Here is a 15,645-nt window from a genome sequence, read left to right on the forward strand (position 1 = left end):
GCATATGTAAGCAATAGAGGCTGTTCAAACATCTCAATCTTCCAATGCCATTAGTGGTTTCTTAAATGTCGATCCACTGTGACTCGGTTACCAAGCAGTTCCCCATTCATCAAATTATATTGACCGATATTCCACCATGAAGAAAGAAAATTGCTCCAATAGTGTAAAATCTCACTTTTAATTTAAAATAAAAAAGTATAAAATTGCAATTACAAACATGCAAAAAGATCAGGTTATTAAGTGGGTAGTTCCGGCCATACGCATACCCCCACAAACTTATCTTCCCCAACCATACGGACAAAAATCCAAGGTGATAACAGCGTGACGTCCCGCCCTACGCGCTTCGTGACAATTCACGTTGTCTCGGGGCACGAGAGTGAAATGCTTTATTGACTGGTTGCCAGTCACATTTTCTGTCATGTGGTGTATCTAAATTTTTTGGACTTTATACAGATGGACTGTCTTGAGGACTATTATATATGAAATAATTCTTTTACAGGTTCACTGACATTTTTGTTCTTAACTTTTTGAGTCACTTCATTTATATTTTTAGCACAATTGATTTTGGCATGCTAATTTTAGTAGGTCACCAACATTCAATTTGTCACAATGTTTAATGGATACAATTTTTAATAAGCACTGAAAATCAAAGCGTACTATACCAAGATATAGTCCGCAATGACTAACAAATGCAAACTGACTATACGCACCAACAAGCACAAACGGAAGATCAGTAACGATCTGAAGCACAAATCTGAAAAGCGCAAATCGTCTCCAACCAAACTTCTACTAACACGCGATAAACACAAGATCAGCAGAAGGAGCCCAAAGGGTGCCACACGTGGTGCTGAATTTCCCTTTTCTAGTCCCGTCGTACGCGGTTTATGTCACTGCGTTCTTGTTGACCGGAAATTACGACAACTTTGTCCAACTGTGTGTATGCAACACCACTTCCGGACTAAATCCATCGGAAATTATCCCACAGATTTGGTGATCAGAATTTCCAACCGTGTATACAAGGGCTAAGATGTATCTATATATTTTCTGAAGATCATATATATAAGATTTTAATGGATATATCATTGTTTTTTAACCTATTTTGTGTACTTACAATTTACTATTTTTGTAATAAAATATGCTTGTTAAACATTAGCTGCATGAAAGTCAGACACATTTTATTTTTTTATTTTATAAATAATATTGTATTATTTTAACTTTAACTAGAAACACTATGCAAGTAGATATTTATAACCTGCTACTGCAAAGTCTAACCATGTTCATTTGTTTATTTTGTTAGTTTAATGTGGCATGATGACTAATCAGCTCCATCGTTTAGGCTCAAAGCAGCATCCAGAGCTCCAGCTCCAGCTAATGCAGATGCTATGGTATCATACATTTTTATAAAACTCTAGTATGGATTTTCACATGCATAGTAGGAAACAGGAGCATTATTGCACAAAGAACAAGCAATTACGTTATCCTATGACAGTATGTTCTAGCAGCACAAGTGACAGAAACTTGTTAAGGATTAATAAAAAAGTGCTAATTTATTAAAGATATACATTATCTCCATTAAATAAATAATATCAACTAAAGTAATACAAAATAAACAAATTAAATATACAGTATAATATTATTAACAGCATTACACTTAACAAAAATATTATATATTATATGTCATTGCCTTCCATATCCATCCACATATCACTGTAAGCCTGTGACAAGATAAATGTGGTTTAGAATGTTTCCTCTGTGTACTTCACAGTAACTTGTCAAGTTTAGTAAATTGTCTTTAATTGCCTAGCAGGGACAGAGGGAGCAATGTTCTTTGTTATTATGGTATTGATTTTCAATAGGTTTTCTATTGTGTTGCAGTAATAACCCTCTCTTAGGTCTAAGAATGCATGTTGTTCATCAAGTAGGACACTTCATGTTAAAGCATTAAGACTAGTGAGCGTGTTCTTGTAGAACTATTGCTGACCTCTTACCCATAATTAGAGATTTCTTACATCAGAAGATAAAGTCATATACAGGTACATTACCGTAAGTATGTGTCCTTGTTGAATTATCTATAGGACTTTATCAGTAGTGTTATCACCAAGCACATGTTCAAGAGCAATTATTTCCTACCTACAAATGGGAAATTTCAACAGCTGCAATGATTTTGGAGCCAAGCCTGAATTTCTTTATAATACAGTTAAAACAAAGAGACACAAATGTATGTTTGAACTTTTTAAATAAACACTAGCGGTTATTTATTAAAGGCAAATCCCTTTTGCCCTACAAGTGCAAAGGTGCACTTGAAATTGCACTTGGAAGTGCAGTCCCTGTAGCTCTGAGGGAGACATGCAAGGAAAATAAAAAAAACAGCATTTTAGCTTGCACATGATTGGATAATAAAATCAGCAGAGCTTCCCCTCATTTCAGCTCTACCCCTCAGATTTACAGTGACTGCACTTCCAAATGCACTTTCAGTGCAATTTCAAGTGCAGTTTGCACTTGTAGTGCAAAGTGGATTTGCCTTTTGTAAATAACCCCCACTGTGTTTAATAAATGATGATACAAGCACTGTATTGCTTGTAAAAAAAAATCAACTTAATTATAGATCTCTGCTTAAAATTCATACATGCTGTATAGCCCAAATTTCTCTCAAATCAATGGGCCTGTTGACATACATACATAATTAGGTAACTGTTTGTGATTTTAAGACAATAATACTGCTACTTATAATAATAATACAACAATGCATTGGTGTAATTTAGGCTAGTTGTCAGAGGGTTAAATCAGTGGTAAACTCAGGGAAAAAAAACTTTTCCCCTGCAAGGCAATACCATAATGTGCTAGTATGTATCGCATACTAGCACATTATGTGAGACTTACCTTAAAAAAGAAGAACTCCAGCGGCATGCTGTCACGGCTGACAGGGCTTCCATCTTAACCCGGTCTTCCTTCCGGTATTACGGGCTCCAATCTTTAACATGCACGTGGGAGTCACTGTTTACGCCACAGGGTTTTGAAAGAATGGCACGGTATGCTGTTCCATCAAAGTGCATGCACCAGTGAAATCACTGGCAGTAAATGTCTCCTAAATGTTGCATGTTTAGGAGATATTTACAGTACCTACAGTTAAACACAACCAAAGGCTTTTATTACCACTTAGCTACTTAAAGACCAGGCTTCTTTTTCAGACTCTGTCAATACAAGTTAAAAACACTTTTTTTGCTAAAAAATTATGTAGAACTTTTTGGAATAAAAAATAAGACAACAGTAAAGTTAGCCCAATTTTTTTATATTGTGAAAGATAATGTTGCGCTGAGTAAAATGATACCCAACATGTCATGCTTCAAAATTTCACCAGCTTGTGGAATGGCGTCAAACTTTTACCCTTAAAAATCCCCATAGGCGACGTTTTAAAAATCCTACAGGTTGCATGTTTTGAGTTACGGAGGACATCTAGATCTACAATTATTGCTCTCACGCTATAGATTGCTGCGATACCTCACATGTGTGGTTTTACCACCTTTTTCATATACGGGCGCTACTCACATATGCGCACAAGCTAGTCAGGACGGGGCTCTTTAAAAAAAAAAAAAAATTCTTATTTATTTTATTTTATTTATTTTTACACTGTTTTAAAAAAAAATCGGGTCACTTTTATTCCTATTACAAGGGATGTAAACATCCCAGGTAATAGACAAAAGCATAACAAGTCCTCTTAAATATGAGATCTGGGGTCAAAAAGTCCTCAGATCTCATATTTGGACCTAAATGCAATAAAAGAAAAAAAAAGATGACAACAAAAAAATGTGCTTTTAAGACGTATGAGCGGAAGTGACGTTTTGATGTCGCTTCCGTCCTCCTATGGTATGGAGACTGGTGGGGGCCATCTTAGCCTCACTCGTCTCCATACCCAGCCATGGACAGGTCCCAACAGCTCCTGTAAGCGGCAGAGGGCACGGGAGAGCGGCGGTAGACCACCATTATCGTAAACAGGATCGCCAACTCAAAAGATGGATACCTCGGTTGTGGCAGCAGCTGCTGCCATTACCGAGATATCCATCTTTAACCAATTCCCGACAGCCTCACGCCGCTATACGTCAGCAGAAGGGCATGTACAGGCAAAATCACTAACCTGTACATTGCCCGTTAAGAGGCGGCAGGGGCACACGCTGCTGGCGGTACGCTTGCACGCCCATGGGGAGCTCCATGAGTCCAGTCACAGGTCCCACGCCTCGATCGCGAGAGGTAGAACCGGGAGATGCCAATGTAAACAGCATCTCCCCGTTCCGCCTAGCAACAAGTGACACTGATCTCTGCTTCCTGTGATTGGAGCAGAGATCAGTTATGTGCACAACACAGCCATGCCCCCCACAGTTAGCAACACACCCCTAGGACACACTTAACCCCTACACTGCCACCCCCTTTTAACCCCTTCATTGCCAGTGTCATGTACACAGGAATCAGTGCATTTGTATAGCACTGATTGCTGTATAAATGACAATGGTCCCAAAAATGTGTCAACAATGTCTGATGTCTCCACCATAATGTCGCAGTCACGATAAAAATCACTGATCGCCGCCATTTAAAAAAAAATTAAATAAAATGCCATAAAACTATCCCCTATTTTGTAAACGCTATAACTTTTGCGCAAACCAATCAATAATCGCTTATTGTGATTTATTTAACCAAAAATATGTAGAAGAATACGTATCAGCCTAAACTGAGGGAAAAAAATGTTTTTTATATATTTTTGGGGATATTTATTATAGCAAAAAGTAAAAAAGAATGCATTTTTTTTTCAAAATTGACACTCTATTTTTGTTTATAGCGCAAAAAATAAAAACCGCAGAGGTGATCAAATACCATCAAAAGAAGGCTCTATTTGTGGGAAAAAAAGGATGCCAATTTTGTTTGGGTACAACTTCGCATGACCGCGCAACTGTCAATTAAAGCAACGCAGTGCTAAATCGCAAAAAGTGCTCTGGTCAAGAAGGGGGTAAATTCTTCCAGGGCTGAAGTGGTTAAAGTGCCGACGTATATGTACAGGAGCCTGTTGGCAAGTGGGGATTTTTATTCTATAGGAATTACCCTTTGTCTTGAATTCTTCCTCACAAATGGCAGTGCCTAGGCAAAAAGGCAATGTTTGGGGAGTAGGCATGTAGTTGGGATGTTTTGGGACCCCTTATGAACATATGTCTTTATAAATAGATATTTCACTTCAAAATATACTTGAATATTACCAGTATGCCTCTTACTTATATTCTAGATACTCACCATTACTATAATTTGTAGTTGTGGTTTGAACCTTGGCCCTTGTTGTCACAGTGGATAGAAGCCTGATGAACTACCCTGTCTGCTGAAGGAGTTAGCAACAACTGGTCACAATATCACTGTGTTTATCTTATACCTTTATACATATATACTATAGGTATGTAGAGCATTTATTCCAATTGGCGTAGGAAACTATTTCAAACAATTGCAGTATTGAAATTGATAAATATGTATTGTCAATTATAGAGCCTGGCTGTAGTGCTCTTCCTGATGAAGCAGGCAGTAACTTGCAAAACACGTCAAAGTCACATGATTTCAGTAAGGATGATGAGGCAACCACTATTTGACATGGACATTTACTGTACTGTTCATTTAAGCACAAGAGACTCCATTTTGTTCTCACTGTTGAAATGTGTTCTGTAACCTTCACCTAACACACAGACATATCTCCTACTAAGCGCTCTCTACTCTCCCTCCCTTCTCAATGTTTTACTTTTGTAATTGTTCCAGTCGCTAGCTTTTAATAATATATTTCTATTTGTTAGCTTTTAATAACATTTCTATTATTTTCTTATCTTTGTATAAAATAACATGTAATAATACATTCTGACACTGAACGGACATTTTAAACACAGTGATTGTGTCCTGTGAATCTGCAGCTGCAGTATTAACTTTGTTTTAGAGTCCCAATCAGAAATTAGTCATAACAATTTGGCGAGTCAGATATCAGGAGGTTAGCAGAGTTTCCAGAAGGAATTGCGCTTTGATCAAGATCATCGGGAACGCAGACATCTAAATGCCGGCTAGGTAAGCTATATTTCTGCCTTTCCTATGTATCCTATCTGTCGGTTCTCCAGGAAACCAGACCACTCTCAGGCCTTTCTGGTTGGGTAACGTGGGTGTGTGAATGTGTTTGTGTCCCCTTTTATGGGCTGGACTGTGTGTGGATAGGGAGAATCCTCTGCATTTCCCTGCGTTGACTCCTTGTAGGCGACCTGGGTCAGAGGCGCATGGTAGGGTCATATAAAACTTACAGAGAAGAGAAGAGACGAGCACTTAATGAGTGCTTTGTCTATTGTCATAAACCCCTTCTATCCACGTAGATAAGTGGAGACTATTTTTGTAAATATGCATATTTGCTGTACTATTTGTTTTAGCGGCAAGAGGGTATATGGACAAGTAGAGAAGACTGGCCAGTCATTATGGGCATTGAATTAATTAAGGGAATGAAGGGAGAGAGGCCTTCAGAAAATGCCCAGCGCAAGATGAGCGCTAGAGAATATATGAACCGAAGGTACGGCTCCACCTATACTGAGCCCCTAGATAAATGGGTAGAATGGACAAAGGGAACAGCTAAACCTTTAAAATCTGAAGGGACTTTTGATTTATAAGTATGGCAAACTTTTCTGCATGATTATGGCCCACTACTGTGCAGTGAAGGAACGTGGAGAATAACTTGCACATGGGAGACAGAAGCTAAAGTAGCAAATCAAACTGGCTTGATGGAGATGTTTAATAAAAGTACTGCCCAAATTTACTATGTTTGGCCAGAATACTCTATAGAGGAGGACCCCCCCCCCACCTTATGCGGCTGCCAGTTTGGTTTTAAGGGGTCTACGCACAAAAACAAAAGAATTTGATTACATGGAACACACAAAAGATGAGCTGGGAAATATAGTAGAGAGAAGAGGTTTAACAGCCCCATATCAACCTACAAAGAGGGATTTGGCTCGTATCCTAGAAACAGATGATTGGCATAAATCAAAAGGCACATATGCAAAACTAGATCTCTCTGAACTTCAGGCTTTGGCCAGAGAAAGAGAGATAGAGTCTGAACTTCCGGAGCAAACCATAATTTACAAATTGTGGCAGCAAGATAAAGAGAGAAAGAAGGGAGATGCCACCCCTTCTGCCCCAGTCACAGAGCAATCTGTTGCAGTTTATCCTGTCAGAACTCAATTAGTTTTTGAAGGTAATGCTGTTGACAGTAAGTCTCAAATTAAATGGCAGATACCTTTTAGTCCCCAAGATATGAGAGGCATATTAGAGGGATTGAGAGATCCTAGAAAGAATCCAGTTGGGTTTGAAAACACACTTAGAGCTGCACAGGAAGCATATGTGGCTTCTGCTACTGACATTCATCAGCTTCTTATTAAAGCAGTGGGAAGCAACATGTCTGGCTATATACTTAAAGAATGTGGTGTAGACATCAAAAAACTAGGTAAGATGGTTAGTGGATGGGAGGTTTGTGAGTAATTAAAGGAAAAATTGCCCCAAATATATGAACAAACCAGACATGTGGAATTTATGAATGCTAAGCAAGGGAAGAGGAGGCATCAGGGGCTTATTGGAGGAGGTTAAGTAATATGGCTGAGGAAGCAGGCATTAAAATAGAGGAAGAGAAGGCGGGAGAAACTGCAAGTCCATCTACACAACTGGTGAAACAAAGATTTCTTGATGGTTTAATACCCCAGTTGAAAGAAAAGTTGTTCACAGCAAGGCCCGAGGACGGCAATATGTCTATTCGAGACGTCCTGCCTATCCTGTTATCCGTAGAAAACAGGATTAACTAAAAAGACAGGAAACCCAAGGTTATGTACATGTCAGACTTCACATACCTGACTGATGAGCCCGATATAGCAGGGGAAGGCCTCCCTTACGTGTCTGGTTCACGGCCCCTGGTAGTATGGACAGGAGGCACGGGAACACAGAATGGTATGAGAGCCTGGCGGGTTGTTGCAGGAGAAGAGGCCCAAGGGCTTGATGCAGATGGGTCGTGATCTCCAGGCAGCAGTACGCTGGCAGCGGATGCAGAGCAAGAGCTGGTGAGGCATGTCCAGTCACAGGCATGGTCGGCAACAGACAGGTGGTGCAGTACAAGGGATCAGGCAAGTTCAAAGTCTGGGTCACAGCCAGGGTTGGCAACAGACGGGCAGCGCGGTACAGTGGAGCAGGCAGGTTCAAGGTCGCAGACAGGCCAGGTACGGCTGGCTACAGATGGATTCGGCTGAGTATGGCTGGGTACAGCTGAGTATGGCTGAGTATTAGACATGTGCGATTTGTTTCATTCTGTATTTGTTTTTTAACAAATTTTGACAAATTTCTTCATTCGGAAATATCCGAATTGACGAAAACCGTTTAACGAATGTTTGAAAATTAGTAAATTCGTACATTCGTAAATTTGTACATTTGCACATTCTTAAATTTGGAAATTCATATATTCGTACATTTGTACATTCATACATTCATAAATTAGTACATTTGGAAATCTGAAATAATAATTAACTAATAATAACTTAACTATTACTAACTATTAAATTATAGGTATTGGAATTTCCGTTCAAATTTGGCTGTTAGTGAACGTAAAAAATAAAAAAATTATCCGAAGTTATGAATGCCGTATCCAAACGAATGTAATGTAATGAATTAATAATAATAAATAACAATAATAATAACAATTTATTATTGTTAATTTGTTCCGTTCCATTTGTATAGATGTGGCATTCGTTATTTTGGATAATTCGTGACTTCGGATAAATTCATATTCATTACGTTCACTAACAGGTAAATTTGAAAGGAAATAATTTAATAGTTGGTTACTATTTCAGATTTTCTAATTTTCATGTTTTCGGATTTTCGAATTTGCAAATTTCTGAATTTTCGAATTTACAAATGTGCGAATGTATGAATTTTCTAATTTACGAATGTACGAATTTACGAATGTACCAATTTACTAATTGCGATCATAACGAATGACCCGAAAAAAGAAAAAAAAAGACGAATGAAACAAAAACGAAAATTAACAAATTTTTTTGGCAGTGCACATGTCTACTGGGTATGGCTGTGATGAGTATGGCTGGTTATGACTGAGTATGGCTGGGTATGGCTGAGTATGGATGGGGATGGATGTATGAGTATTGCTGAGTATGGATGGCTGAGCATGGATGGATGGATGGATGAGTATTGCTGAGTATGGATGGCTGAGCATAAATGGATGGATGAGTATTGCTGAGTATGGCTGGCTGGATGAGTATGACAGAGGGATGGCTGAGCATGGATGGATGGATGAGTATTGCTGAGTATGGATGGCTGAGCATAAATGGATGGATGAGTATTGCTGAGTATGGCTGGCTTAATGAGTATGACAGAGGGATAGCTGAGCATGGATGGATGGCTGAATGAGGCTGCAATGGGCACAGATCAGAGCTGTGGGCACTACTGATCCAGCCTACAGTGCTGCTGCACCCAATCTCTCCCATCTCTGCTCTCACTGTACAGAGAGGGGAGGGAGGAACCAGACATGATGCCGGTTTGTTTACAAGTGATCGATCTGCCATTTGACGGAGCGATCAAGTGATACGTGATGGTGGGTTTTGAGAGGACATCAATGTACCCCCTCCCAGAGTTATCTAGCCACTCTGTAGCCATCATTTGGCTATGGTCCAGTGGTTAAGGGGTTAAACACAACAAATTGTGCAACTAATAAATAATTAAACACTGTGCAACTCATTTACAAATGTGATCCAAACAGCGAACTGTGTAAAACAAAGACAAAAATGTATTTTGTGCATAACATTAGTGTTGGTGAAAAACAATAAAAATTAGATAATTAAACAGACTGCAAACAATAGATTAATAAGGCACACTGAAGCAACTGTGCACACTAAAGCAACTTACCGGAGCTATATGACCCTCATACATAAAGTGGTCAACAGTGCTGGAGATGTCAAATAGAATACACTGAAACCAAGCCTTTAGGGCACAGGAAAAAATCCTCAAGCACTCTCCTGATGAGTAAATATGCACATAAAGTAAAAAAAACAAGAGACACTCTATAATGAAAATTGAAATTCTGAAAAATGCTTTTAGCTATGTACAGCTATGTTTCAACTACACTGAGCAAAATTATAAACACAACACTTTTTCCATGTACATGCCTATTTCTCTCAAAATTTGTTCTCAAATCTGTCTTAATCTGTGTTAGTGCCAAGATCCACCTCACAGGTGTGGCATATCAAGATGTTGATTAGACAGCATGATAATTGCACAGGTGTGCCTTAGGCTGGCCACAATAAAAGGCCACTCTAAAATGTGCCGTTTTGTCACACAGCACAATGCCACAGATGTTGCAAGTTTTGAGTTAGCGTGCAATTGGCATGCTGACTGTAGGAATGTCCACCAGAGCTTTTGCTCTTGAATTGAATGTTAATTTATCTACCATAAACCGTCTCCAAAGGTGTTTCAGAGAATTTGGTAGTACATTCAACCTGGCCTCACAACTGCAGTCCACGTGTAACCTCATCAGCCCAGATCCTCCACATCCAACATCTTCACCTCCAAGATCATCTGAGTCCAGCCACCCAGACAGCTACTGCAACAATTGGTTTGCATAACCAAAGAATTTCTGCACGAACTGTCAGAAACTGCCTCAGGGAAGCTCATCTGCATGCTTGTCGTCCTCATTGGGGTCTCGACTTGACTGCAGTTCATCTTCGTGACCTACTTAAGTGGGCAAATGCTCACGTTCAATAGTGTCTAGCACTTTCTAGAGGCGTTCACGGATAAATCCCAGTTTTCACCGTACTGGGCAGATGGCAAACAGCATGTATGGCATTGTGTGGGGGAGCAGTTAGCTGATGTCAACGTTGTGGATGGGGTGGCTCATGGTGGCAGTGGGATTATGGTATGGGCAGGCGTAAGCTATGGACAGCGAACACAGGTGCATTTTATTGATGACATTTTGAATTCACAGCGATACTGTGATGAGATCCTGAAGCCCATTGTTGTGCCTTTCATCCATGACCATCACCTCATGTTGCAGTATGGCCCCATGTTGCAGGGATCTGTACACAATTCCTGGAAGCTGAAAACATCCCAGTTCTTGCATGGCCAGCATACTCACCGGTCAGGTCACCGACTGAGCATGTTTGAAATGATCTGGATCGGTGTATAGGACAGCGTGTTCCAGTTCCTGCCAATATCCAACAACTTTGCACAGCCATTGAAGAGGAATGGACCAACATTCCACAGGCCACAATCAACAACCTAAACAACTCTTTGAGAAGAAGATGTGTTGCACTGCGTGAGGCAAATGGTTCTCACACCAGATACAGATTTTCAGATTTTACTGGTTTTTGGACCCCCCTGATGCCCCACAGCACAGTAAAACTGCACATTTTAGAGTGGCCTTTTATTGTGGCCAGCCTAAGGCACACCTCTGCAATAATCATTCTGTCTAATCAACATCTTGATATGCCACACCTCTGAGGTAGATGGATTATCTCGGCAAAGGAGAGGTGCTCACTAACACAGATTTAGACAGATTTGCAAATGATATTTGAAAGAGATAGGCCTTTTGTGTACATAGAAAAAGTCATAGATCTTTGAGTTCATCTCATGATAAATAGGGGCAAAAAAAAGTGTCGCGTTTATAATTTTGCTCAGTGTATTTACAAATAACTATTTGTTCAGTTGTTTTATATATGTATACAGTACAGGACTGTGTTTCATGAAATTCACTAATGGAAAATAAAAATGGCAGATTTCTTACTACTGTAAGAAAATGTACTTTGTATGTACATGCTTAGAACCTGCATGTTTTCTGAGATGGTGTCTCATTACTCATGGTATTTGAAAATATTACTGCAGAACCATTTAGCAGAATGAAATCAGGAGCAAAGTTTCTAACACAATCTTGTGATAATTAGTTATTTAAAGAGTTCAGGTGATGAAAATGTTATTTCGGGTTTTGTTTCTGTTTTTGACCTCATTAATAGGATGTTCCTTATTTCCTGTTCCTGTGATGCCCATATAAGAATTCTCACCAGTACAGGCACAGAAAGCAATGAAAACATTGTCATACATTTAAAGTGGTTATAAAGTCAAAACTTATTTTACCTTAATTCATTTTCTACATTAAGGTAAAAAAAATACCTATACCTGTTCCCCCCTCCCTAAATACTTACCTGAGTCCTCTCTACACCCAGCAGTGTCCTTGTCTGTAGCACCACTCCTCACTCTTCCTGGTCTCATGAGATAATCTAAAAGCCATTGGCTCTTGCTGCTGTCAGCCAATTCCTGAGAAGAGAGAGAGGGGGTGTGGATGAACCATGCTGTGTGAGTCTATGGACACATACAGCCTGGTTCAGGAGTGTACCCGCATAGGTGTCCTTAAAGCACACAGCTTGCTATTGGGGCACCGACAGGAAAGGACAGTGAAGTACAATTGAACAGATCAGGTGTGTATAACCACATTTTTATTTTAATAAAAATTGCCCCTTACAACCACTTTAGACCCTTTGTCACTTAACTAACATGTGTTTCTATTTTTTCAAAATAGAATTGGGTCTCAGACAGAGCTGTAATTTATCAGGAATGATACAAAAAAAGTGGCCTTGTGCAATTCGCATAGCCAGTACCCCAAGGGATATTTGAGATATACCAAGCCGTGAAACAGTGTAATATCAATAAGTTTATTAATCAAAAAAGTGTATTTGATACATAACAAGAGACATATACTGGCAATACATAAACAAGTTGCTAAATCAATTAGAAATGGTGTCAATAGTAAACTTGCGACTTAAAGAGGAAGTAAACCCTGATGAGTTTACTTCCTCTTTCATTCCCTGCAAAGGCAAAGCATAATGGACTACTATGCATCGCATAGTAGTCCATTATGTGTCACTTACCTGACACAGGAGCCAGCGAAGTCGCCGCTGTCCCCTGTAGTCCGCCGCATCCATCTTCTTGGTGGGGTCTCGCAGCTCCGCCGCTGTCATTCGGCGAAGCCGCGATGACGTCACTCCCGCGCATGCGCAGGGAGCCGACACGCGCGGCAGCTCCGTCGTTGAGAATGCCGCGCTCAGTGCGCCTGCGCGCCGCTGTCTACGGCACATGCGCCGTAGACAGCGGTGCCTGTTTTCGTGCAAATATCTCCTTAACCATATAGGTTTAGGAGATATTTCTTGGACCTACAGGTAAGCCTTAATCTAGGCTTACCTGTAGGTCAAAGTGGTTTGTAAGGGTTTACAACCACTTTAAGTATCTTTGGAGAAAAATACTGACATGTTTCTGACCAACCGTCCTTTTTTATAGGCATATGATTTATCTCATATGTACAGAGTCTAAAAGTACAAATGTGATTGAAATTAGTACAGCAAAATGTAAATTTAAATGTACAGAAATCTTGCAGAAAAGTTGTACACAGTAAAATGTTTGATACATACCAGCCAAGCATTAACACCAATAGATACCAGCAGGGGGAGCGAGTATAATACTGTTGATGATTGCCACAATAATTAAGGCAATGCCTGATGTCAAATAAGCGCTTTGATGGGATGGAATTAGAATTGAGCCAAAAGTGTCAGAAGCTGCAATGGTAACAAGCTTTCTCAGCTAGGAAGGTATGGGAAAACCTAACCCAGCGCAAACACCAGCATAAAGCAGCATTGGTGGAAAGTCTGGACAAAAGAAAGTATAAATCAAATAAGTATATGGGAACAGGTTGTCCTCATCAATAGGCATAAATATAAGTAGGGTGCAATCACTCACCAAATGTTACACAGTGTATAGATCCAAAGCGGCATGAAACAGGCAGCATACTGACTGCAACCTGTGCATGCCTTATATCACTCTGTAAGGTAATATGAATCAGCTGTGAGTGGGAGGAGCTGGACCACAATCACAGCTGATGCTGGTGGGGCCAGTGGGAGTGCCTGTTGGCAGATAACTCAGCGGCCTCATAGAGAGCTCTGACAGGATGGCACGGCCCACCACATAGTCATGATGTCACTGGTGCGTGGGTAGCCCTGGGTGCAGCGCTCCATGCTGGAGAGCAAGTGTACCATGGTGGCGTAAAACTACCCCACCAATTGGGCTGGAAGGCTGCGCGCCTCCCACTGACGATGGGGGCGTGCATGTCTCCCACGCGTCGGGTACCACAGCAGCTATTATGGACAAAATGTGCAGAAGGGAAGTAAAAACTGTGAGAGCAGCATAGAAATGCAAAACGATGGGATTATAAAGTAAGCAGTCTATGCAGGCGCCCCCTAATGGACCATGGCGGTAGTGTCAATCAAACGGGGAAACGCTAGCCAATTGCCAATATAAATGTGTGTATGATAGCAGTATATATATTTTCAATAACCCCCTGGTGGTATTGGGTGATGCTAGTGGCCGGAAAAAACATGATATTTAGATATAATGGTGGATATTGACTCTGAACAGAATACAACATATTTGAATGAGTATAACAGATGATAATGACTAGACAATGAGAGAAGAGAAGGTACAAAAGTAAAATAACAGTACTGAACATAAGTAATATAGATGTATTATAAATAGAAGATTAACATGATAATATTGTTACAGTTAGACTGAATATTATGTGCAAAGATTGATACAATTAGACAGATATATATCAGCAAGATCAGTAGGAAGGTACATCAAACAGCAGCTATAGTATCAGTATGGTGCTGATATACTAAAGGTCAGCAATCATATAATGTATTGAATTTGTTAGAGGTCAAGCTCACACACCCCAATTGAAAACCTTCCAAAAAGGGTCTAAAGTTGAAGGCTTCATTGAGGCCAGGTGGTGAGGTTGCATTAAGATGAAAAATCCACCTTAATTCACTCTGAAGTAAGAGTTTATTGTGATCACCTCCTCGAATACTAGGAGGGATATGATCGAGAGCTAGGAGGCGTACATGTGGTGTGTGGTCAGAATGGACCATGGCACAGTGTTGGCCTATTGGGAGGTCAGGATCTTTGGTGTTGATAGTGGTGATGTGACGGTAAATATGTTTCCAGAATGGTAGTTTGGTCTTCCCAACATAAAAGCAGCCACACTCAAAAAGTAGAAGATATACAACCCCCTCTGTGCGGCAACTGACATAGTGACGGGGATTAAAAAATTGTTGATTGGGTAACATAATGTTGTGAACCGTATTGATGTATTTGCAATACCTGCAGTTACCACAGGGGTAAGTTCCTTGTAGTTTAGTGATAATGGAAGAAGTATGTGAGTATTCACTATGGACCAACTTATCGCGGATAGAGGGGGCTCTTCTAAATGTGAATAGTGGTTGGGCTGGAACAAAAGGTGCAAGATTGTGGTCCGAAGTTAGAATGTGCCAATATCTTAATACTATATTTTTGATCTGCTGATGCTGCTGACAATATGAAACGATGATCCGGAGGGGAGGACATGTAGTGGTGTGTTTTTGAAAAAGAAGGTTGTGGCGATTTTTTGCCTTGGCTTTCTTGTACGCTATTTTTAGAGTTCTATTAGAATAACCCCGGGCAGAGAGCCTCTCTCTTAAGCCTCATACACACGATCGGACTTTGTACAAACTTTCCCGTGGATTTTTATAC

Source organism: Lithobates pipiens, unplaced genomic scaffold (assembly GCF_037356315.1).
Source record: "Lithobates pipiens isolate NorthernLeopardFrog02 unplaced genomic scaffold, aLitPip1_a1.2 Scaffold_16, whole genome shotgun sequence".
Lineage (NCBI taxonomy): Eukaryota > Metazoa > Chordata > Amphibia > Anura > Ranidae > Lithobates > Lithobates pipiens.